The sequence below is a fragment of the Macaca mulatta genome, chromosome 1 (genome assembly GCF_049350105.2).
Source record: "Macaca mulatta isolate MMU2019108-1 chromosome 1, T2T-MMU8v2.0, whole genome shotgun sequence".
NCBI classification, from domain to species: Eukaryota; Metazoa; Chordata; class Mammalia; order Primates; family Cercopithecidae; genus Macaca; species Macaca mulatta.
In genome coordinates, this window is record NC_133406.1 from 134,933,417 (window position 1) to 134,960,214 (window position 26,798).

General features: G+C 33.7%; 1 pseudogene; it reads right to left on the reverse strand.

The window, feature by feature from the left end:
- Positions 1-10,789: 10,789 nt before the first annotated feature.
- LOC114678128 (peptidyl-prolyl cis-trans isomerase NIMA-interacting 4 pseudogene) lies at positions 10,790-11,222 on the reverse strand (annotated as a pseudogene).
- Positions 11,223-26,798: the final 15,576 nt, after the last annotated feature.

Consider the following 26,798-nt stretch of genomic DNA (forward strand, 5'->3'; position numbering starts at 1 on the left):
AATTTGTTTAGGTTTTTACAAGAAATGTTCTACCACTTTTCCCTGTGTGTGTGTGTGTGTGGTTTTTTTTTTTTTTTATGTGTATATATATATATATATATACACACACACACACACACATATATATAATTCGTGTGTGAAAGTCAGGACTTTTCAAAATAATTTTATTCTTATCATTGACTAATTAGAAATTTGATTTTGACACGTTTGGTTGTAGCTTTCTTTATGTTTGTTCTGTGTAGAGTTCATTTAAAGACTTGGGCATGTGAATTTACACTTTCCATCAAATTTGGAAAAAAACAGCAGAGAATTGTTTTTAAAATAATTTTTGTGTTTCCCTCTTTTCCTTCTGTAACTCCAGTTGCACATTTGTTATATTGCGAGTTTTGCTTTATAGGTCTATGAGACTCTATGTATTAGTCTGTTCACTCACTGCTATAAAGAAATACTATTCACAATAGCAAAGACTTGGAATCAACCCAAATGTCCATCAGTGACGGATTGGATTAAGAAAATGTGGCACATATACACCATGGAATACTATGCAGCCACAAAAAAGGATGAGTTTGAGTCCTTTGTAGGGACTTGGATGCAGCTGGAATCCATCATTCTTAGCAAACTATCACAAGAACAGAAAACCAAACACCGCATGTTCTCACTCATAGGTGGGAACTGAACAATGAGATCACTCGGACTCAGGAAGGGGAACAGCACGCACCGGGGCCTATCATGGGGAGGGGGGAGGGGGGAGGGATTGCATTGGGAGTTATACCTGATGTAAATGACGAGTTGATGGGTGCAGCACAGCAACATGGCAGAAGTATACATATGTAATAAACCTGCACGTTATGCACATGTACCCTACAACTTAAAGTATAATAATAATAAATAAATTAAAAAAAAAAAAGACAAATAAGCTAGATGTAAAAAAAAAAAAAAGAAAGAAATACTGAGACTGGGTAATTTAAAAAAAAAAAAAAGACGTTTAATTGACTTACAGTTTTATATGGCTGGGGAGGCCTCAGGAAACTTACAATCATGGTGGAAGCTGAACGGGATGCAAGGCACCTTCTTTACAAGGAGGCAGGATGGAGAATGAATGATGCAGGAAGAACTACCACATACTTATAAAACCATCAGATCTTATGAAATCTCACTATCAGTAAACCCACATGGGGGATACTGCCCTCTGATTTAATTATCTCCAACTGGTCTCTCCCTTGTTATGTGGAAATTATGAAGATTATGGGGATTATGAGGATTACAATTCAAGATGAAAATTTAGGTGTGGAACAGCCAAACCATATCATTTCACTCTGGTCCCTCCAAAATATTATGTCCTCATATTTCAAAACACAATCATCTCTTTTCAACCATCTCCTAAAGTCTTAATTTATTCCAGCATTAACCCAAAAGTCCAAGTTGAAAATTTCATTTGAGACAAGACACTTCCACCAATGAGCTTGTAAAATCAAAAGCAAGTTAGTCACTTCCTAGATACAATGGGAGTAGAGGCATTGGGTAAATACAACCATATTATATGAAATAAATTGGACATAATGAAAAGGATACAGGCCCCATGCAAGTCCAAAATCCAGCAGGGGAGTCAAATTTTAAAGCTCTGAAATGATCTCCTTTTAATCCATGTCTCACATCCTTGTTATGCTGATGTAAAAGGTGGGCTCCCATGGCCTTGAGCAACTCTGCCCTTGTGGCTTTGCAGGGTAAAACTCACCTCCCAGCTGCTTTCATGGACTAGTGTTGAGTCTTGGTGGCTTTTCTAGGTGCACAGTCCAAGCTGTCTGTGGGTCTACTCTTCTGTTTGGAGTACAGTGGCCCTCTTCTCACAGCTCCACTAGGAAGTGCCTCAGTGGGGACCCCGTGTGGGGATTCTTAAGCCACAGTTTTCTTCTACACTGCCTGAGCAGAGGTTCTTCATGAGGCATCCACCCCTATAGCAAACTTCTACATGGACATCCAGGCATTTCCATACATCCTTTGAAATTTAAGTAGAGCTTCCCCAACCTCAATTCTTAACTTCTGAGCACCCACAGGCCCAACACCATGTGGAAGCTGCCAAGACTTAGAGTTTGCACCCTCTGAAGCAATAGCCTGAGCTGTACATTGACCCATTTTAGCCATTGCTGGGACACAGGGCACCAAGTCCTGAGACTGCACCAAGCAGGAAGGTTGGGCCCAGCCAGCAAAACAAAGTTTTCCTCCCAGTCCTCCAGGCCTGTGATGAGAAGGACTGCCATGAAGAACTCTGACATGTCCTGGACACATTTCCCCCTATTGTCTTAGTGATTAATATTTGGTTCCTTGTTACTTATGCAAATGTATACAGCTAGCTTTAATTTCTCTTCAGAAAATGAAGTTTTCTTTTCTATTGCATGATCAGGCTGAAAACTTTCCAAACTTTTATCCTCTGCTTTCCTTTTTAATATAAGTTTCAATTCCAAACCATCTCTTTGCAAATGCATGAAACTGAATACTTTTAGAACAATCCATGTTGCCAGTCTTGGTGGCTTATGCCTGTAATCCCAGCAATTTGGGAATCCACAGCAGGCAGATCATTTGAGGTCAAGAGTTTAAGATCAGCCTGTTCAAAATGGTGAACACCTCTATTTACTAAACATACAAAAATTAGCCCAGCATGGTGGTGCATGCCTGTAATCCCAGCTACTTGGGAGGCTGAGGCAGGAGAATCGCTTGAACTCAGAAGGTAGAGGTTGCAGTGAGTCGAGATTGCACCACTGAACTCCAGCCTGGGTAACAGAGCAAGACTCTGCATCAAAAAAATAAGAAGTAAAAATGAAGAGCTCCCAGTCACCTCTTGAATCCTTTGCTACTTAGAAATTTCTTCTGCCAGATACTCTAAATTATATCTCTCAAGTTCAAAGTTCCACAGATCTCTAGGTCAGGGCAGAATGTTGCCAGTCTCTTTGCTAAAGCATAGTAAGACTCGCCTTTATTCAAGTTCCTAACAAATTCCTCATCTCCATCTGAGACAAGCTCAGCCTGAACTTCATTTTCTGTATCATTATTATCATTTTGTTCAAAGCCATTCAACAAGTCTCTAGGAAACTCCAAACTTTCCCATATCTTCCTATTTTCTGAGCCCTCCAAACTCTTCCAACCTCTGACTATTACCCAGTTCCAAAGTCGCTTCCACATTTTCAAGTATCTTTATAGCATCACCCCACTCTCTGCAATACAAGTTTACTGAATTAGTCCATTCTTTCACTGCTATAAAGAGATACCTCAATCTGGGTAATGTATAAAGGAAAGAGGTTTAATTGACTCACAGTTCCACATGGCTGGGGAGACCTCAGGGAACTTACAATCATGGAGGAAGGCGAAGGGGAAGCAGATACCTTCTTTACAAGGTGGCAGTAAGGAGAATGAATACAGGAGGAACTATCACACACTCATAAAATCATGAGATCTCATGACAACTCACTCACTATCACAAGAACAGAATGGGACAGATTACCCCTATGATCCATTTACCTCCACCTGGTCTCTCCCTTGACAAGCAGGGATTATGGGGATTACAATTCAAGGTGAGATTTTGGGTGGGAATACAGCCAAACCATGTCATTCTGCATATTATTTTTTTTCTTTAGGTCTCTAACTTTATGTTTCATAGCTTCTATTTCTGTTCACTGATTTGCCTACTCACAAGGTCTTTTGCACAGGTTTTCATTTGGTGCTCACTAGGAAAACTACAGAAAAAGGGTAAGACTGGAGATGGAGCCTCTCCATAGAGAAGAAAAAGGAGGGAGAAAGGCTATATTTTCAGTAAAGCCAATTTTTTTCTGAGTTTTTATTCTGACATATAGTAATGATATGAAATAGAAATTAAAAAAAATTGAGATTGAAGGTTCTTTTACGGGAAAGATTGAATCTGCTATTATAGCAATGGGAATTATGCAGTATAGAAGGAGAAGGTGAAAGGAATAAAGAAAATAAAATGGATACTAGCATCAAGTCTTGGAGTAGGTGATAAGGGAGGTCAGTATTATAAAAATAATTCACAGAAGGATTATCTCTTAAAGAAAGATTGCTAATGAATTAAAGTTATAGTCCAGAGATTCTAGTCTGGAAAACTTATATGTAGCTAAAATATGTGCATTCTAGTCAGTTCTGAAGTCATTCAGCTCAAGATTATATGTAGGCTTGGAGGTAATGAAGAACTTCTTCAAAGACACTTTTAGTAGGCAGCTCAATCAAATATCGCAGTTTTGGAAAAGCAGTATTTCATGAGAAGGGTTAAGAGTTAATGGACAGGAGATAAGAAGCTTTAGGTAACAGGCGTCGACAGAGACTGAATTGATTGTGGTAACCAGCATGAAGTTATGGGAGTCTTCTTATTTTCTTGTGCTACAATATATAGAAAGTTTGGTCTATTAGTTATAGATATTTATTCCATTCTCCCAGCAACTTTTTCAATTGCCCCTTACCCATGCCATTCCTTATATGCTCTAAAAACACTTGCAACTCATTTGAAATAAGTTCGAGAAGACTGCAAAATTATCTGTTAAATGTCAAACACAAGTCTGCAAGAGCAGCTATAGAAATTATGGCCCTGTCTCATGTTAACCACATCTCAGAATTTAAAGTGTGTGGTGTCTATAACCTAAACAATGGTCTATTCTCTGCAGGAAACTACTTGACTTCCATTTGAAGAGCAGTCTTAAAATTGGCTTTTTATTCCTATAATTACGTAGGAAACACTCGACCCACTTTAGATGTCAAAGTCTTGACTTAATCTAATTAAGGATAAGGACAAGAAGCTTTTATACGAGAGAGAAGATAGTGTAATACAGAATGTCTTCCATAACATATGTTTAATAAATTTTGGCTTTTTCAGAAGTACGAATGGAGTACAGATGGATATATAGAATTGTAAATTTCATTCTATCACACACAAACACACAAACACATATGCACACCAAAATATGATTTACACTTTGTTTTAGAACAAGACGTTCTTTATTGAGAGATCACAACCTCATTGAAAACTTCAAAAATATTTCATTCACTTTTGCATTAACAGTCCACGGGTAGTTCTTGGTATTTATTAAAGTGGTTATCAATAACTGTTTGTTCTTTAAAATAAAATAGTTACCGTTTCAAAATTCCAATCCAAACATAAAATATTTAAGGCCATGGGGTAAAATAAGGTCTTTCAAAATAGCTTTTCAGCAGTGATTTTATCAAAATTTGAATCTCTTGATTTCACAATGCCCTTTCATGTTGAGGTTTAAATAAATTTACACATGTAAATAATTTTTATAAAGAAATTAATATAAAACAACATGTGATAGATATTGAAAGAAAATTACTTTTTCTTATTTCTTCTCTATTTTGGATTATATAACCAGAAATTTACATGAAAACTCTAAAATATGAGGATTTTTTCGCTGTGAAAGAGAAGAAGCTTAGTCATAGAATGTGTAGTTGGTGAAGTAACCAGTAGAAAATAACATCAACCTATGAAAACCGAATAGGCTCATTTTCTAATAATCTCAGTGTGGTTATTCAGTGAATCAAGTTAAAAAGCACCATTAATCTCACAAAATAGATATTTCAATCTAGCTTTAGCTGTGGGAATATTGCAAGCAAAACAAATAGGAAACAATTAAAGAACATTTATATGTTAACTGATCATCTTGAATGACTTTTTCAAAGTCAGTTTAATTGACTATTGCGGTGCTGAAAGGGAGTAATTAAAGAGTTAGAATTGCAAATCTTTAATTATCTTCTGATAATAATGAGCAGTCTTGTGTAATCTTGAGTAGGTAACATTTTATTTAGATTGATTTCCTTTAAACAATCTTCACCAAGTCTACCTTTAAAATGTACTGAAGCAGCTTTTCTTTTTTTCTCAAAGGCACACTACGCAGAATTCATTTATCAAGGCAAGATTTTAACCTCTAAAGCCCTATGATTAAAAATACTAATAATTATATAAATGTGTGAAGTTTCTTCACATGTGATATAACATACACATTACTTGGACAATTTTCTTCCTTTGATTACATAAAATAAAAACTTTAAAATTTTTAAATTGTTTTAATTTAATATGCACAAGATGTTTTGATATATTAATACCTATAAGTAGTAAGTGATTACTACAACCAAATTAACATATGCATTATTTCACAATTGTCCTTCTGTTTCTTGCTTTTCTTTTTTAATTTTTTGATGAACATAACTGAAATATACTTTATTAGGAAATATTCCTTATACTTCTCACGATGAACACTTAGCTTGCTTCCATATCTTGCCTATTGTGAATAATGCTACAATAAGCATAGGAGTACAGATATCTTTACCAGGTAATGATTTTATTTCCTTCGGATATAAGCAAAGAGAAATTACTGGAAATTTCCATAGTGTCTGCACCGATTTACATTTTCACACACCAGGCACAAGAGTTCATTCTTTTTCACATTCTCGCCAACACTCTCTTGCCTTTTTGATAATATCCATCCTAACAGGTGTGAGGGGATATCTTCTTGTGATTTTGATTTGTATTTTCCTGATGATTAGTGATGTTGAGCATCTGTTCCCTTAACTATGGGCTATTTATGTATTTCGGGGGTCCTATGTCTATTTGAGTCCTCAGCCTATTTTTTAATTGGGTCATTAAAATATTTTGACTATTAAATTGTGGGAGTTCCTTATAGATTTTAGATATTAATCCCTTATCTTATATGTAGTTCACAAATATTTATTTCCCAATCCATAGGCTGCCTTTCTAGTTTTGCTGATTGGTTCCTGTGCTGTGCAGAGCATTTTAATTTTATATATTCCAACTTGTTTATTTTTGTGTTTGTGATTTATCATTTTGGTATTATGTCAAAAAAATAATTACCAAGTTGAATGTCAAGGAGCTTTTCCTCTATGTTTTCTTTTGGAGCTTCATGGTTTCAGATTTTACACTTAGGTCTTTAATACATTAGTTAGTGTTTGAATATAGTGTAATGTAACAGCCTAATTTCATTATTTTGCATGTCGATGTTCCACACACCATTTATTGAAGAGACTATCCTTTTCCCACTGTGCATTCTTGAAGCACTTGTCAAACATAAATGCATACGCTTAGATTTGTTTTTTGGTTTTTTTCTATTCCACTGAACTGTGTATCTGTTCTTGTGCCAGCATCATACTGTCTGAATTACCATAACTTTGAGGTAGATTTTGAAATCAGGTAATAGGGTTTCTCCAGCTTTGTTTATTTTGCTCAAGAATGTTTTGGCTGCTCAGGGTCTTTTGTGTTTTCATAAAAAGTTTAGATTTTTTTCCATTTCTATGAAAAATGTCATTGAAATTTTGATAGTGATTGTGTTGAATCTGCAGATTGCCTTAGGGAGTATAGATATTTGAACAAGATTGATTCTTCCAATTCATGAATATGCACTATCTTTCCATGTATTTGTGTTTAATTTCTTTCATCAGTGTCAGTGTATAGATCTTTCACCTATTTGGTTATTTTATTTTATTTTGTAGCTATTGTCAATAAGATTGTTATTATTGATTTCTTTTTTGAATAGTCCATAGTTGGAGTATTCTACTGATTTCTCTGTGTTGATATTGTATCCTGAAATTTTACTGAATTCATTTATTAGTTCTACTGTTTTTGGTGGGATGTTTAGGGTTTCTATATGTAAAATCATGTCATCTGCAAACAGAGACAATTCCACTTCTTGCTTTTCAATGTGGATGCCTTCTATTTATTTCTGTCGCATAACTATTCTGGATAGGACTTCCCGTACTATGATGAATAGAAGTTGTGAGACTGGATATGATTGTTTTGTTCCTGAACTTAGAAGAAAACTCTCAACTTTTCACCATTCAGTATAATGTTAGTTGTGGGATTTTGTTATGTTGAAGTATATTCCTTCTCTTCCCCATTTGTTGAGAGTTTTTAATTATGAAAGTATATTGAGTTTTCTAAAACACTTTCTCTGCATCCATGGTGGTGATCATATGCTTTATTTCCTCGCTTAATTCTGTAAAAGCTTTCCTTGGATGGAATATTTTTATTACTAATTCAATTTCTTTACTCTTTATTGGTGTGTTCATTCTTTTATTTCTTCATGATGTGATACTGGCAGACTGTTTCGAGAATTTTTTTTGTTTTATTTTGTCTAGATTATCTAATTTGTTGCCATATAATTGTTCATTGTTCCTTTTAATTCTTTGTATTTCTGTGATATCATTTGTAATATGTCTTCTTTCATTTCCAATTTTATTTGAATCTTTTCTCTTTTTCTCTTAGTCTAGCTAAATGTTTGTTTATTTTGTTTATCTTTCAAAAATAACAATTATTTTATTAATCTTTTCTATTGTCTATTGTTTTCTAGTCTATTTCTAGTATGGAGATGCACTTCTTAGGAACAATTTTTTGCTGTTTAGTAAAAGAAAACATCTAGAAAAATTTAGATTATTAGATACAGAATTAATGCCAAATTGTACAACTTGTCAACAATATTCTGACATCAAATATCATTCTGTCTTATGTATCATGTGTAAACAAAAAACCTGGCAACATAAGCAGTTAGTATTTTCTTAAGTTATTCTAATTTACGAGTGGTCAATAATTATAACATGATGAACTTAGAAATCCCCTTATTTATAAGCATTAGAAAATAACAATTTGATAAGGCAGAAGTCTTATAGAAATAATTCTTAGTTCAGATTACAGGCATACAATATAACTAAGGAAAGAAAAACAAAAATTTGTGAGTCATTATTATGGAAGATATTCAGCTAAACAATAATAATAAAGAGGTTATTGCATATTATTTTCTGCAAAGGTATTTTATATTGAGTAGCTTTTGTTAAGTATGAAATAATGAAAACCTACAATTTATATGCAGAACTGACAAAATAGAAGGTGATATGGCTGCAGCAAATAAATATAAATATTTTTATTTGCTCTGCAAAATAAAATACCAAAGAAAAGCCTGAGGATAATGTGTTTTGACATTTAGAGTATAGTTTTCAGCTCTGTACATTAATTCTAGAGAAATTATGACAGACAATCTAGATAATTCTGCTTTTTAAAAAAAACAAAGACCATTATAATATATGTTAAGTCTTCACTAGATCGGCAACTGTATTAGAGCAAATAGTTACGAAGTTTTCTAAGCTATTGCTTTGCAACATCCAGACAAAATTGTTTTATCTCAGAAATGATGTTTTTGGCAAATAAATCATAATAGCCCTATTTCAGTAAACTATGTAAAATAAATAACTTAAAGTTTAAAAGTATTTGAAATAGCTAATATTTGCCTATTAATAGATTATCCTGTTCATAGCACATACAAGACAGAGTTCTAAATTATCAGTATTACTAGATTAGAATAAATTAAATTTTGCTAATTATTTCAATTATATACCATTTGAAAAGTTAAGATATGTGTTTAGTTCTTTCATCATATTAAAAAATCTATGACTTCATCTATTTAATGAATACATAAATATAATTTCATCTTTCATCATATTTAGAATATTTGTATTATAAAAATTGTACTTAAAATTGATTGTATAATATTTGATGAGCACAATTATATGTCAAATTAAAAACATTAAATCCAATACTTAAGACCTACATTGTCGAATTAAAAGTTAAAATTGAAATGAGATAACTCTACATACCAATTAGAATGACTTAAGTTAAAAAGAATGACCATATCAAGTGTTGCCAAAGATGTGGATAAACTGGAACTCTCACATACCACCAAGAGAAGTCAAATGATATAATCACTTTGGTTAACAGTTTAGCAGTTTCTTAAAACATTAAACATATACCTACAATATGGTACAGCCATTTATCTCAGTGGTATTTATACAAACAATAAATGCATATGCCCACATAAGGCTTGTACATGAATGTTCATAGCAGTTTTGTTTAGTTCCAAACTGCAAATTACTCCAATGTCCATTGACAGATGAATGGACAAACTGTGGCATATCCATATAATTGAATTCAAGTCAGCAATAAAAATTAACTATTAATGAACTATTTATACATGTTACAATGTAGATTGATTTTAAAATTGTTTTTTGAATGAAAGTAATCAGAAAAAAACACACAGGTCGGGAACAGTGCCTCACACCTATAATTCCAGCACTATGAGAGGCCAACATGGACAGATTGCTGGGGGGGCTCACGAGTTCAAGACCAACCTGGGCAACATAGTGAAACACCTTCTCTTAAAAAAAAAAAAAAAAAATAGCAGGGCATGATGGTGTTTGACTAGTCCCAGACACTCTGGAGGTTGACATGGGAGGAACATTGAGCCCAACAGGTTGAGGGTCGAGTGAGTCATGATGGTGCCACTGTACTGCAAACTGGATGACACATATATGCTGCGTTTTTTATTTGTTAAAAATTCTAACGAATACAAATTAATCTACAGCAATAGAAAGCATATCTACAGTTTCCTGGAGATGTGGGTTGGAAAGAGCTGGGTAAGGAAGGGCTAATTAAAAAGGGGAACAAGAAATCCTTCGGGTAGATGACCATTTTCTTACTTGACATGATAGTTTCATGGGTAGATATGTATGTCAAGACCTATTAAATTATAAACTCTAAATAGGTACAGTTTACTCTATGTTAATTACAGCTGTTAAAAATCTGTTTTCGTTTTCTGGCAATATGCTTGCTTTTTTTTACTTTTTACTTCTGTATATATCAATGCTGTTTCCTTGTCATACTTACTTTTTTTTTAATTGAAGGCCAAGAAGAGTGTGCTGACAGATTTTTTTTTTCAGTCTTTCATATGATTTTATTTTCTTCCTTCAACCATAATAATATGATCTCCAAATTTCGTCTTAACCGGCGGGTCTGTAAACACAGGCTTATCCATCCCACTTACAGGCAAGGCAAATGCTGCTTCTTGAAATGGTCCCACCATGGACCCTCTGGTCATCCAACCCAAGTCGCCCCCTTGCCTGGCTTTATCTTCACTATACTGTGAGGCCACTTCATTGACTCTCATCCCAGACTTTAACTTTTCCATGGCTTCCGTGATTTTGCCATATTTTTCACATAGAATGTGTCTGACCTTTACTGCATTGCCACCACCTTTGGGACCTTGAGCCTTCTTGTCAGCACTGTCACTCCCAGAGGCTGCTACCTCTTCCCCGCTTTTCCAGAACCACTTTTTCCTTTGGGCGGCATCTTGGATGCTTGTTGTTGAACTCTCCAGATTTTTTTTTCTATTCTTTTCTTTTTTTTTTTTGAGACAGAGTCTCGCTGTGTCAACCAGGCTGGAGTGCAGCTGTTTGCAATCTGTTAAAAATCCCTTATTTTCCACATGAATTTTACCTATTGTAGTTGTCATAGAGTTTACATTTACAAAGGGATACTTTTCAAATTCTTTTTTATTCAATTGCTAATTCTGTAAATTAAATATATCTCAATATAACATTTGTTTTATTATGTTATAGTAGGTGGCTAAGATACGTTATAGTAAATGACTAAGATATCTTGCTATTCAGAGAGCACACTTTTCTAACAGGGTAATTTCCCTAATCAGAGAGGTTTGTTATGGCATTATGGCTATAGCTATTCCTAGAACCCATGATCATAAATATACAGAATAATATTATCTCATGGCCATCCTCTACTGAGTCTATTCCCATATTGCATATAGACTATGCTCATTCTAAGCAATGAGGTAAAAGGAATTTAAGGGATTGTTGTGGGATCACTATATCTACTTTTAAGTTTTACAAAATAATTTCACCTTTATATCTGCAACAAATAGAGCTAGTAGTGTTTGTTGGAATCTAATCTCACAATAGCTTGAGTCTCATATTTTTTTTGTACTGATAGTTCATTCATTTGCACTGTTGTGTAATATTTCCTGTACACTATTCATCTTTTCTTTTCATTGTGAATGGAATTCATATTTCATGTAACTGACCCTTATACATAGTGCTACTTTAAAATCATTTTACCTGTATTTTAATGAACATATGTACACATTTCTGTTAGAAATGGAATTGCTCATGTTCAATTCCTTTCTTTTTAGAAAATACAAAAACTTTTGCTCATTCTCCTTGTGCCTCTATGTCTATAATTCTCTTTCGCACATTATTTATCTTCTCTTTCTTTCTCTGCCTCCTTGAAGATATATCTACTTGTAAGTTTTCCAGTTTACTCATTTCTTCCTTCTACATATTTAAGATATAAAATCCATTTATGGAAATTTAATTTAATTTATTAAAATTTAAACAACATTTCTATTTGAATATTTTAAAATCAATTTTCATTTTCTGGCAATATGCTTTTTTTTTTTTTACTTTTTATTTCTGTATATATCAATGATGTTTCCTTGTCATACTTAATTATTTTTTAATTGAAGGCCAAGAAGAGTGTGCTGAGAGCTTTTTTTTTTTTTTTTTTTTTGAGACAGAGTCTCGCTCTGTCGCCCAGGCTGTAGTACAGTGGCGCGATCTCGGCTCACTGTAAGCTCTGCCTCCCGGGTTCACGCCATTCTCCTGCCTCAGCCTCCCGACTAGCTGGGACTACAGGCACCCGCCATCATGCCTGGCTAATTTTTTTGTGTTTTTAGTAGAGACGGGGTTTCACCGTATTAGCTAGGATGGTCTAGATCTCCTGACCTCGTGATCTGCCCACCTCAGCCTCCCAAAGTGCTGGGATTACAGGCGTGAGCCACCACGCCCAGCCTGACAGATCATTTAAATGCTAAATAGTTTACTGGCAAATCATTTTGATCCATTGGATATGGTAGGGTGGACTTTATTAGTGATCTATTTGTCTTTAATTCTGTTTGTCTTTACCCTTAGATCATAATTCTTATTTCTAGAGCTTATGTCTCAATTTGATAGTGTAGCCCTTTGATCTGAATACAAACTAGAATGATTTCAGAGACAATTCAACTTGTAACGCTCTGTAATGCAACCTATTTTTCCTCAACACTGGACAATTGCTGAAACCATAGGTGTTTGGGTTATTTTAAATATTTTCTTATGAGTTATCTATTCATGTTTTTGCCCAGTTTTCCTATCCCGTTTTAATCTTCCTTCTCACTTTGTGATAGTTTTTTTTAAATAAATTAGAGATATTAACAATTTATTAGTGATATAGGTTACAAGTACTTTATTTCTGTCCCGTCTTTCAGTTTTATTTGACTTTGCAGTATTTCGTTTGTACAATGCAGAATTTTTTTAATGTTATACTGTTAATCAACCTTTTAATTATCTGTGTGTTTTTACTTTCTTTACTGTCTTTTGCAATAAAAACAATCCTTCGTGTTGTAATATAGTCCAACTTACCAGAAAATTATGTGGTTAATTATGTGTTCCATTTAAAGACTGTAGCTTACCCCATGAAATTGTTTTATGCATTCCTGTAGCATCATCACACTTTTACTTTTACTTTCACATTTACATCTTCAATCCATTGTCAAAGAACACCAGAGCCAGGCAATAGCTAAAAGCAGTAACAGTAGATTTGACTCAGAAAATACTGTAATAGTTTAAGGCAGTATGAAACTGAGCTCAATTCTGAATGCAATAAGGAGAATCTGGAATTTATAGTCAAGGAGTATGGTGAGGAGATTGTTGGATGAAAAATTGCTGAGAGGTGACCTCAGTGTTAGGGGGATTCTTGCTAAACTGACTAAGCAGGACTCTCATTGAAGGCAGGACAAGGTAATCAGATATCAAAGGAGTAATTTGTTCTGATACTGAGTGCTCACATATCAAGAACGAAGAGGTTGACTTAGCAGAATTCTTTGCTAAGACTTGGACAGGCATAGAAAAGGAAGGACAAAGAATATGTTTAGGCTGTTTCTTCAGAAGAACCTTACTGAAGTTTAGTCAACTATAGAAAGCCTTTGTTGCCATTTGAAATATTTTTCTGTATGATGCATATTAAAGATCAAAATTTACTTTTTTCCCCAAGGATATCCACTTTCCCAGAATCATTTATTTAAAGGACTATTTTTTTTTTTAATGCACTGAATGTCACCTTTGTCACAAATCAAATTACTCTACCCGTTGGACTATTTCTGGACATTGTTTTCAATTTCATTTTTCTATTTTTTCTAATAGTTCAATAATTGTATCTTTAAATTAAGTGTTAATATAGTTAGTGAAAATCTTCTGGAGTTCATTTTTTAAGGGTTGCTTAGCTTTTCTTTCTGCTTTGCATTTTAATATAAATTTTAAAATATGCTGAAAAATTTTGACCTGAAACTCACTTATAATTTGTGTTGGAATTACCCTGAATTCTTAGATAAATTAGAGAAAATGTGTATATTCTCTCTTTTTTTTTTTTTATTAATGGATAATGTACATTCTCTACTTAGATTTAAAAATTTATTTCAGTAATTAATTGTAATTTTCAGTGTTAAAAATGTTTCGTTATATTTTGCCCAGTATGTTTTGTCTTTGATGGCTTCATAGATTGTAGAATTATTTAAATTTTATATTAATTTATTTGTATTATATCAAAATTTTATTGATTTTTTTCAATGTCTCAAAATTAAATAATAGTTACTGGAAGATTTCAAATTTTCCTATTTCCACAAAAATAAAATCTGCAAATAATGTAATTTTTCATTTATTTTTTCATCCTTTTTATCTTTTATTTCCTTCACTCGACTTGTTGTACCTGTATGGAAACCAAGTATAATATTGAAAAGAAAAACAACCTTTTCTTAGTGCAAAATTTAGAAGGAAACTTCTAAGTGCCTCTCCATTTTATAGTAATGGATTACACAATGTCCAACCACATTAAACTTTGAACCATGTTTCTGACTATCTCCTTTTCTCTGTAGTTTCAGTCTAGAGTTGGCCAAAATAATAATTTATGTGAGATTAGCAGAGTAGAAGTGAAGCATCAGCCATTATATTCGAAATGTTGTCATGGTTAAATGTGATAACATAAAGACACAAAGATGTTTGAAGTTCCAGCTTGTCATCTGTCTTCGGTTCTGCACCTAGCTCCTCTTTCTAACAGCTTTATCTGTTGACCAATACGAGGACCAATAAGAGTCTTAAGCTCATCATCAAACAACATGTTGTGGCCTCACAGTAGTAAAACTTTTGTATACACTTTTCAACAGTTCCCTCTCTATGGCCCTTTGGTGTCTGGATGTATTTGACTTCTCAGATGGATTATTTGTTGACCTCTCACTCTCTAATTTTCCAAATCCCTCTTTTAGTTATCCAATCCTCGCCTTTCTCCATGATTGTTTCAAGTCTAGTTCCTTGTAGTAAACTATCTGTTCATAAATCATAGTGATTTTGCCTCCTTGATTGAATTTTGGTTGATACAGTTATTCCTTTCAGGAGTGAGGTACTGGTGTTTCATAAATCTAAAATATGTCCATTAACTTTGGGACCACGCAGTGTTTGCAAGCTGGAAGCATAGAAAATATACTATGAATGGAAGCTGAAATTATGAGTGAAGTATAGGAGGCTGACAAATAAATTGCTACTGGAGGCTGGAGAAAAGATGCCATATAATATAAAATTTTGAAGTCTACATTACCTTGTGGAAGATTGAATATGTACCCAATAAATTTGTTAATGTTGCTAAGGAGATTCTCAGACTGAGTGTTGAAAAGTCATTTACTTATTTTTGCCACCTGTAGTAGGGTATACACAGAAAGAGTGAACTAAAAAGCAAATATTTCTGTTTCTAAATAGATTTTAGAGGAACTATAGAAGACACATGGATTATATCCATCTAGCCAAATAATTTCAAAGTTAAAAATGACCTCAGGACAACAATAAAATCTAGGGCATTGTCAGTACCTCACATAACATAGTGGTGAAAATTAAATATATAATATACATGTATAAATATATAAGTTAAATATATATTCATGGCAACATGTTCTCTGGCCAAGACTATAGGGAAGCAGACAACATAAGACACTGTCGCTAAGAATGCAAATTGATCAAAGACTTCTGGAAGTAAATTTGACATTATCTTACAAAATTACGTTTTTACTTAATTTTGACTGAGCTGTCCGATATCTACGTAGTATCTGGAATGTTTTTCAGCAATATGAACATATATCTATCCTAGTTATTCATTACAGCATTGTACTATTGCAAAAATATTTGAAACAACACAAATACTCATACATGGATGAGAAGTCAAATAAAGTATGATAGAGACATACAATAGAATTATTTGCAACTATAAAACACAATGAAAATGACCCCTACAAACTAACATGAAGTAAAACCCATAATATATGTTTCAGTGCAAAAAGGAAAAAGCAAATAGAAGAGTACCAAAAGTGTGTTCCCTTTCATAAAAGAAAAAGGAAATAGGAGCAACTGCATATATTTACTCCTTTAGGAAAATGAACAAAAAAGCAAACAAACACATTAGAAGGAATTAGCAAAAGCTAATGAGTTTGCCTATCTGCAGGGTGTGGGTGAGAATAAGTAAAGGTAAATAGTGAAGAAAGCATTAGGGAGGAGAGATGCTCCTCTGAATAAACCTTTGTATAAAACCCTGACTTTTGGATCCATACTGATTCCTCACATACTGAAAAATATATAAATAATTAAAAATTATCAAAATGTGAATAAAACTCAAAATAGAGCTCAGGGAGTAATTAATAGAACTTACTGTATTACAAGTAAAAACCATAGTTACACTTTAGCATAAGGCTAATGTATAGAATAATATTAATTGATTAAAATTAAAATATTGTTGATTATATATTGGGATGCACTGTGGATAGAATCAATCATTGAAAAACATAGACATCAAACCATCAGTTGTACAATTTTTGAGTGTATATACAATTTTTATTTGTCAATTATACCTCAATAAAACTAGAGAAAAATCATTCAACAAGTATGAATTGATTAGAAAAACATGTATTTTGAATGAAAACTAAAATGCCATCACTTAAATATTTTTGACTCCATCTCAGCAGTACTTATCACAATACTTGAGTTTTTAAAGGATAAGTATAAGAAAAAGTAATTAATTCATTATAAGAAAAAAGAATTAAAATTTAAAACAATGTTTTATTGTCTCAAATTAAAAATAATTTATAACACTAAAGAGAAGTTCTCTCAGCTGTTACAACACTGGAAACTCTAGTAGGATTACCAAGTTCAAACTAGAGGCAGTGGCTTTAGTAAACACGGCATTTATAAAGATTGCAATTACCTGTTACAACCAGTAGGTAGCCAAATGGACAGATTTATTGAACTTCTACAGTTTTAGAAGGTGTGAACCACCTGAGACCTTGCTGGAGAAGAGATAAAACTATGAAATCAGGGATTTTACTACATAGAGATCTAGCTCATCAATTTTTTAATAAATACAACTACGTTTGGAGTGGAAAGTGTTCGTGTTCTCCCTCTCTCTCTTTCTTTCTTTTTTTTTTTTTTTTTTTTGAGGCAGGGTCTCATTTTGTTGCCCTAGCTGAAGTGCCAGCCTTGACTTTCCAGATTCAAGTGACTCTCCTACCTCAGCCTCCTTACTACAGGTATGCACAACTAGACCAGATTAATTTTTAAAAAATGTTTATTAGAGACAGAGTCTCACTTTGTTGCCCAGACTAGTAGTGTTCTCTTTCACTGTCTAGACTTTATTATTTAATTTAAATATGATAGTCCAAAATTAAAATATATATATATATATTTTCATAGTCAGATCACATCTCTCCTCTTACAGAAACCATTGCTTGAAGGAAGACAGTACTATGCTACTCAGGAATAATGATGGACAAATCATATGGGTACATTAGAATTGAACATTCCCAACTTGTTTCTCTCTGACTAAACAGATCCAAGTTTCTAACTCAGATTTTTATTTTTCTCTTTTTTAACCTTTGCCTCAGGATATGACTAAACACAATACAGGATATGACTAAACACAATACTGGCTTTTCTTCCCAAAAAAAACGTTCTAATGTGGAGTCAGTAAAACTAACGATTTTCGTCGTTGGCTCATTTGCTATTTTGAATGTTAGTGAAGGGAATGAAAGAATGTTAGGATTTGAATTCCAAATTGAAAATTTACATGAAGTTGCTTATATATCATGCATGGATATATATATCATGCATGGATATATCATGCATGGATATAAGTTAGTTTTCCAAGAATCCAAACACTGCAAAATGTAATGTAATGTAATATTATTTTTTGAAATTTTTCTGTATCTAAATTGTAAAACCATTGTAATTCTCAGTCAATTCACTCAAAAGCACTTTATCTCCTCTCTGGCCTGAGCATTGGGTCTTCCCTATTTGTATGTAGTATCATATATACTGTGTTTTGAATAAAATGTACTGACGTTGTTTAAATGCTGACTATTTTCTCATTGTATTATTTCCTTTATTATGGATCCTTTGAGAATTAAATTTAGCATTTTGATTTATTATTGCACAACACCTTTGATTCTTTTTTTCAGTCAGTCTTACTGAAAATAATTACCTGCATAAATTATAAACCTTCTTTTACTTGTTTGTTAATATCTTATATAATTTTTTTATTTAAATTCTTGAGTTACTCTTTTTTAGGCAACTAATCTTCAAACCAAAAAATGAAGCATTCACCAGAACATATGCCTTGAAGTAACTATTTGCCCTCTTATATCCAGGAAACCATTTGCCCCCGTTTGTCCAAGCAGATGAACCAGTTTCAATCCAACAGTCTTTAGTTCTACAGCCCATCTCCCTAGATGGCATCATCAATAAACAAAAATCAGTCATTATCCTCCAAAGCCTTCAGCTATAGAACTTTTGACTTGTTCCCTTTATCATTAATGCATGACTTTAAATATTTTGAGGGCAGAGGCCCTTTCTCTTTGTTTATTTTATTCGAAGTGTCTAGAGTGTTCCAGATACATGATAAATAGTAACTCAAGATGTATGAAATGCCTGCAAATAATTAAAATTATATATGTCAAAATTTAGTGACTATATTTAAAATATAGAAAATAAGATCTTGGCTAACATGGTGAAACTCTGTATCTACTAAAAAAATTAGCCAGGTAGGGTGGTATGTGCCTGTAGTTCCAGCTACTCAGGAGGCTGAGGCAGGAGAATCACTTGAACTCGGGAGGTGGAGGTTGCAGTGAGCCAAGACCGGGCCATTGCACTCCAGCCTGGGACACAGAGAGAGACTCCATCTCAATAATACTAATACTACTACTAATAATAATAAATTTAAAAGATAAATAGAAAATAAACTATTCTAATTATTATTAGTTAAATAATTTTGAATAATTTCTGCCACAAAGTTTTTCTAATAATGGAAGAAAAAAAAAACATAAGCATCAAATGATTTGAGACATGCTTAAAATTGTATCTATGCAGCTGAGAATGTTCTCCTTAATGAATTACACAATTTTGTTTAATTTTCCTCTTATCCAGGAATAAGAGGATTTTTTTTTTTTTTTTTTTTTTTTGGAAACGGAATCTTGCTCTGTTGCCCAGGCTGGAGTGCAGTGGCCGGATCTTGGCTCACTGCAAGCTCCGCCTCCCGGGTTTACGCCATTCTCCTGCCTCAGCCTCCCGAGTAGCTGGGACTACAGACGCCCGCCACCTCGCCCGGCTATTTTTTTGTATTTTTTACTAGAGACGGGGTTTTACCGGGTTAGCCAGGATGGTCTTGATCTCCTGACCTCGTGATCCGCCCGTCTCGGCCTCCCAAAGTGCTGGGATTACAGGCTTGAGCCACCGCGCCCGGCCGGAATAAGAGGATTTTTAAAGGCATTTTATATATCTTTAATTACTACTAATTGTATACCTTGAACATTCTAAACTCTTGGGTTATATATACTATTTCTGCTCTACCAAAACATTCCAACACATTTTATTTTTTATTTTTTATTTTTTTTCTTTTCACACAGGGCCTTGCTCTGTCACCGAGACTGGAGTGCAGTGGCATGATCTCAGCTCACCACAACATCCACCTCCCAAGTTCTAGCAATTCTTATTCCTCAGCCTCTGGAGTAGCTGGTATTATAGGCATGCAACCACATGAAGCTAATTTTTGTACTTTTAGCAGATACGGGGTTTCATCATTTTGACCAGGCTGGTCTTGAACTCCTGACCTAAAAGATCCACATGCCTTGGCCTCCCAAAGTGCTGGGATTACAGGCATGAGCCTCCGCACCTGATTCCAACACAGATTTTTCAGGGTCCCCCAAGGATAATTCCTTTAAAGCACAAACTATTTTATATCTGTTGATTAAAATTCTTTTATGGATTGCTCCATTTTTCAGAATAAAGTGTTGTATTTTAATTTTATTTTCAGAACAAGCAAGATTCTTATTGTAATTGCACATGTTTAGTCTTTACTCTCGTCTTGCTACTCACCTCAATATGCCGGTATGTTTTGGTCAATCTGGAAATTCCCTCACACCTTTTCATACTGTATTGCCCTCTACTTGTAATACACTCCTGCTGATGTACACCCTCCTCTTGTACTATGCATAACTCTTTTATAAATCTCCTACTTTATGTCACAGAATATTTTACTTTCCTAGGCTTCCTTCACAACATAATCTTATGGTTATTATAGGATTTATCAAATTGAATTGAATTTATGTTTCTTTTTATGTGTCCACTGTAATATAGTGAATGGAAGAAATTGAATACATATTCCTATTTTTACTTTTGTTCATTTCTGTGTTTCTGCTCCTAGGACATGTCAATTAGATTAAATTTACCATGTACTTACTAACATACTTAAGCATTACGATAGATTTTGACTTTGCCTTACAATTCACATTTTTTGAAATTGTTCCACGCTCAAATGAATTTCACAATTCTCTCAACAATTCTTACATTTACGTACTGCTCATTCTAGGCTTCAATAGATCAGCATGAATTTCAGATAAAATACATGTAATATGATTATTTTTTCCAATGCATAAGATAATTGAATCTTGCAGTCACTTTTGGAAAAGGAAAAAAATAAGTTGGGTGAATAAAAGTATGTTATTTGAATATTAATAAGCAGAAATACCTTTCTCTTTTAGTCTCTTTTCTGTATAAGATTTTATTGCATTAAATATTAAAAATCATTGTTACAGTCAAAATTTAAATATGAATCATTGTGTCTTTAAAAAAGTTTATAACACACATATTCAACAGGTGTTTTTACATAAAACTCTTCCTGTAAACTATTGATTAATTGCAATTATGCTTTTAGATTTTTTACAATATTATACACTATAAATTCAAGCACTCCTAACTGGTTTTAAGGTATAAAATGGTCATTCAATTTAAAATGTCATATCTAAAGTTTTCATTATCCTTGTAGTAGCAGAAGTTTTGTTTCTGCTCCATGCCAATTCTTTAGAAATCTGTCAATTGAATTTATCACAGTAGATCACAAAGCATAATCTTCTCAATTATTGTCTCTATTTCTGAGGCTAAGGTCAGGGTGTTTCATGTCTCATTTACCCTCTTGTTGAATATTTGTTTCAGGTGGTTTATATTCATGTTTCATGTATTGCTAATCCATTCTCATATTTGTTTTTGACACTGAAGCTATGGACATTAATCTTGTCATGGTAATGCTTTGTCTCCATTTTTTAACACATAAAAAAAGACACACAAAATGTATTTTAATGTGTGTAGCATGAGGAAATAACAGGAGAATGATTATTCAATAACTCAATGGGAAACAGAAGCTTATATACCACCTTTCATAGGGAAGAGGGAGATGGGAATGGAGGAAATCTTTTGAGGGCCAGCAAATGATTATTAGGATAAGTGAAGAGACGGAAATTAACTTGTAAATGATTCTTACTGGAATTTGAATGAGAGACAGGCATTGTTTTGTTTAAAGGTACTTCCAGGTGTGGTTGCATTCGTCAGTATACTTTGTTTCTTTTTTGAGACAGAGTCTCACTCTGTCATCCAGGCTGGAGTGCAGCATCACAATCATGTCTCACTCCAGCCTCTACCTCCTCGCTCAAGCAATCCTCCTGCCTCAGCCTCCTGAGTACCTGGGACTGCAGGTACACACCATCATGCCCCATTAATTTTTGTTTTTGTTTTATTTTGTTTTGTAGAAACGGAGTTTCATCGTGTTGCCCAGGCTAGTCTGAAACTCCTGGACTCAAGTGATCTGCTCACCACAATCCTCCCGAAGTGCTGAGATTTTCAGGGGAGTTTGAACCAGAGCAACTTTTCTTGAATGGGGAATGGATACAATAATGGATAAAATGAGACCTACTGGGCTGCATTCCTAGCAGGTTAGGCATTGCTAGTCACATTATAAGATAGGAGGTCAGCACAAGGTATGGTCATAAAGATCCTGTTGATAAAACAGAATGCACTAAAGAAGCTGATCAAAACCCACCAAAACCAAGATGGTGACAGTGGTGATGAAAGCGACCTCTGCTCATCCTCATTGCTCATTATTTGCTAGTTATAATATGTTAATATGCTAAAAGACAGTGCCACCAGTGACATGACAGTTTACAAATGGCCTGGCAATGTCCAGAAGTTATGCTATATAGTCTAAAGTGGGGAAGAATCCTCAGTTCTGGGAATTGCCCACAACTTTTTTCAGAAAACTCATAAACAATGTGTAGCACTTGTTTAGCACATAATTAAGAAATAACCATTAAAAATAGCCAACTAGCAGCCTTCATTGCTGCTCTATGTAGTAGCCATTCTTTGTTTTTGTTTTTTATTTTATAAACTTGCCCTCACTTTATTCTTTGGACTGGGCCCAATTTCTTTCTTGTGCCAAATCCAAGATCCCTCTCTTGGGATCTGGATCTGGACCCCTTTTGGGTAATAGGCTTACAGGCATGAGCCACCATGCCTGGCCCCTCAGTCTTTTTTCTGTGATAGACAATGAGATTTGAAGGAGGTGATAAAAGGTAATTGTGTTGTTTTTGAGAAGAAGTTTCCATAGTCAGATTACCAAATGCCAGAGTGATTCTCCCTCTGTGTGATTGCCTCCCTGGCCACAAGTGAAGGTTAGAGGGACCTTGAGTGTTAGGCAGCTTTTAAAATCTCTAATCATATCAAAGAGCCAGTCTTTGTGGTGTTGCTTTCTGAGCCCCAACATTTTTCCTTTCTAAAACTTTCCTAGAAATTTCACTTGTGAAAGTTTGACCCAAGTTGACAGAAAAAATAGCTAACTGTGGTGCTCAAACTTAAAAAATAACCAAGCATCCATGGCTGGGTGAGAGAGGGGTCATGCACTCTGTGTTCTCGAAAGAATGTTGTGAAAATGTCATTGAACTTCCTTTTCTACAATCAAATCAAACCAGTTCCTGCTGTTGGTGCCAAGATCAACTGTGACCTGAGCCTCCTCAACAATCCACTGGCCATTTGAAAGAAACGTCTGACATAGACTTCTCGTTTGGGTCTGAAAACCATATAATCAGGGCTCAAAATTAATTGACCAATCAGAACTGAACAAGTTTGATTCTTCCATTTGCATAAATAGACCTGATTAAGAACCTGGGCAAGAACTTTCCTTATTTAAGCCACACTGTACCGTTGTTCATCAGAGAGTAGACTTTCACTTATACTGAAGTTGTGCCTTTCCAATATGCAGATTGTTTTGTTTTGATTTTTTAATAGAAAAACAGCTTCTCCTTGTTCCTCTGCAGATTTCAATTATGTTTTTTAATACTTTAAAAGCTGAATTCATGTCTGTGGGGAGAAAAATGAAGTAAATATCTGAATGACAAAGGATGTGATTAAATGCCCCTTCCATTTCTGGGAATAAGCCAGTCCAATTAAGCAATTATGTCTCATCAGGAAATAAAATGGCAGGTAAGATCTCAAAAGTAGGACCCTAAATATAACCCAGAAAAACAGATTTTTAATAAAAAGCATCTCTATGGAAATAGAAGAAAAACAAAGGCTAACGTTTGGAGTAGTGTATAAATCGGTTTTTTGGGGGAGTCTTTGAGGCATCTTCACTTAGAGTGAGCAGGAAGGGGTAATCTGACAGACTTCTGGATTCTGGTTCAAATCAGGTATTCCAGTGAACTTTCTAAGTAGTTCATACATCAACAGGCTCTTCATATAGAAGTTGCTATAGTGATTTCTCTCAACATTTATATCAAGTTTTCCAGCTTCAGTTTGTAGAATCTTAAGAAAAGCACATTTTAAATTTCTAGTAATTTTAAATGAAAAGAGTGGGAAAAACAATTGGAGATGTGAGTCTGGAGAGTCATAGTCATATATTTCAGGGAATTAAAAGTTTAAGGTTCAATATAAATGATAAAAAAATCTCAAAAACAAATGGGCAGGGTCAGAATCTAATAACGGTCATACTACAGGTTTTCTTCATGAAATATTTTTTTTCTCTTCAATTCCCCACCTCTATTAAAGATAAATCATGGTGAGAGCAATTTATTTGCAAAATGTATTTTAATCTTATTATACTTGGGCTTATTATTTGCATAAAATTCAGCAAAAATAGTGATTGGCCATATAGGTACTTTTCAAGTTGAATTTACTGAAGTTTTTCATAAGAAATTTCAGATTTGATTTTTAAAATTCTCCTGATGCTTAGGAGCCAAGGCAAAGACTGTATCTATGATACTTATATAAATTGGGTGAATTCCTCTCTTCTTGAGGCCCCCAAAATATCTTGAGGTCTGTGAGAAAGTGACATTGTTTACTTACTGCAAGGTCAGGAATCTGGTAAGGCAACCATATTAACAAGGTACCAGAGAAGTTTTTCCAAGTCTTTGTATTGGTTCCATGAAAGTCAAACTCAATTACTCAAAGCAATATGGTCATATCAGAAAATGTGTCATTTCAGTTAAAGCCACAGTAAAGTAACTCGTGATTTCAATTGTATCTTGCCACAAAAGCGTACAGATTCTTACTGAACTTATGCGAATAACTATATTGCTATAAAATAAGAACACTCATGAATAATTGCTCAGTTCTGTGGGGATTATGTAGAGAGAAAGGTAAATGTTTCAGTTACGTTCACAAAAGCATACTTTACCCAGCTGCTGTAAGCTATAAATAGCTTTTTAAGAAAAAGTTTTCTTTACTGAGAAACAAATCAGCAATGTTTCAAATCAAAGTAAAATAAGAAATTATTTCAGTCCTCTACCAGTTCACTCTCATGTAATTAATATTTGTTCTGCTTGATGTTAGACGACCAAATTTATGAGTCCAGTTTTTACTCTCCATTGGAATTTTTGAAATTCTTACATAGTCTAATTGAATAATCCCAAAATCATCAACAGAGGTCTGTATTTCAGAGTAACTGTCAGTCTTTTTATCCTTTAAAGGAATTTCTTTGAAAATATAATATTTAGTATTATAGTTCATTGCAAAGATGCTTTAGATGAAGCTGAAAAAGCAAGCAATGAACTGTGGACAGCAAGACCACAGAGAATGTGAGAATGGTCATGAGAATGGTCACAGCAAATGAGCTCATAAGAGTTTATAATAATGATGTGATTGATAACAGAATTTGGTTAACTTCTGTGGCCTATAGCAATTGTACAGAACTTCCATAATTTTTACCTATGTCATATTTCTGAACATATCAGCTACTTAGGACTCTCATATAAATTTGTAACATATGTTAATACATTTATACAAATATGACTTAAAAAGCATTTAAACATAATTCCTTTATTGAATATGCTTTCTGTATAATTTAGCATGTCAAATAAACCTAACATGTTTTTCCTGGACTTCCAAAGTCCCTTTTGGAAGGTCCAAAAGTTAGTTTGATGTCAGTAGATTTAGTTTACAATGTGAAATTTGATATTGGGCAGTATGTCAAATATGCTCAAGGTGTGAAACACTTGATCAAAATAAAATCATTATAAAATAATGGCGAAGGTAATAATGAAAATATTTCAAAAAAACTTTACTCTTTGATAAGGAGGAGATTGTTTTCTAGATAAGCATAGACCTAATAGGGGTAGCATTAGTAATAAAAAATCTGTATTTCCTTTTCTCCTTTTTATTTCTCTTGCTTTTCATTTACAGTTTTACTCAAAAGTTAAACACAAAATCTTTACTATTGTGTCAATATTACACAAAAATCTTGTCCAAAAGAGAAAATCAAATTCTAACTTTGCATTAGTGTATGTTAAGGTTCAATTTTAAAATCTGTATGATAAATGTATTAAATTTTAGTCAGTTTAACAACACAAAATTTTGAAATACTCTTTTCCTTTAACTTTCTGTACCTATTTAGTTCTATCTACATTATTTTTCTTTCTCTGAAATAACAATTTGAAACCTCTAATCTAGACAAAATTAATTTTCCTTTAACAAAGGCTAAAACTTTACATCCTTTGTATAATCTTCCTTATAAAAATATATCCTAACTTTTTAATATACCCTGTATACAAATTGTTTGTTTATATCTATTAGTTTTAGTTACATCTATTGATTGTAATTTTAATTCTATTTTAATCACAATTTTCAGTGAAAAATCTAGGAATTAATAAGTTTAATTGTTATGTACTAGATGCAGAGCCAAAATAGAGGAAAGAGCTTGAAGACAATGCCTGAAGAATCAACGTCTCCCAGCATGGTCCAGAGGCAGAGCTGGGCCAGGAGGATTGGTAAATGCTGAGCTTGGGACTGCCCTGTATCTCTTGGTGCAGGTATTATAAACACATGTATGTCTGGAGGCCTTGTCATGGCCACATGTCTAGAAATCAGAATCTACAGGCTCAAAATAAGACATACGCTCAAAGATAAATCAATGAAGTATCAAAAATATCAGAGAAGGAACAGTTTTATGACAGAAGAACAGAGTAGGGATAGTATAAATTTGTCTGACCAGT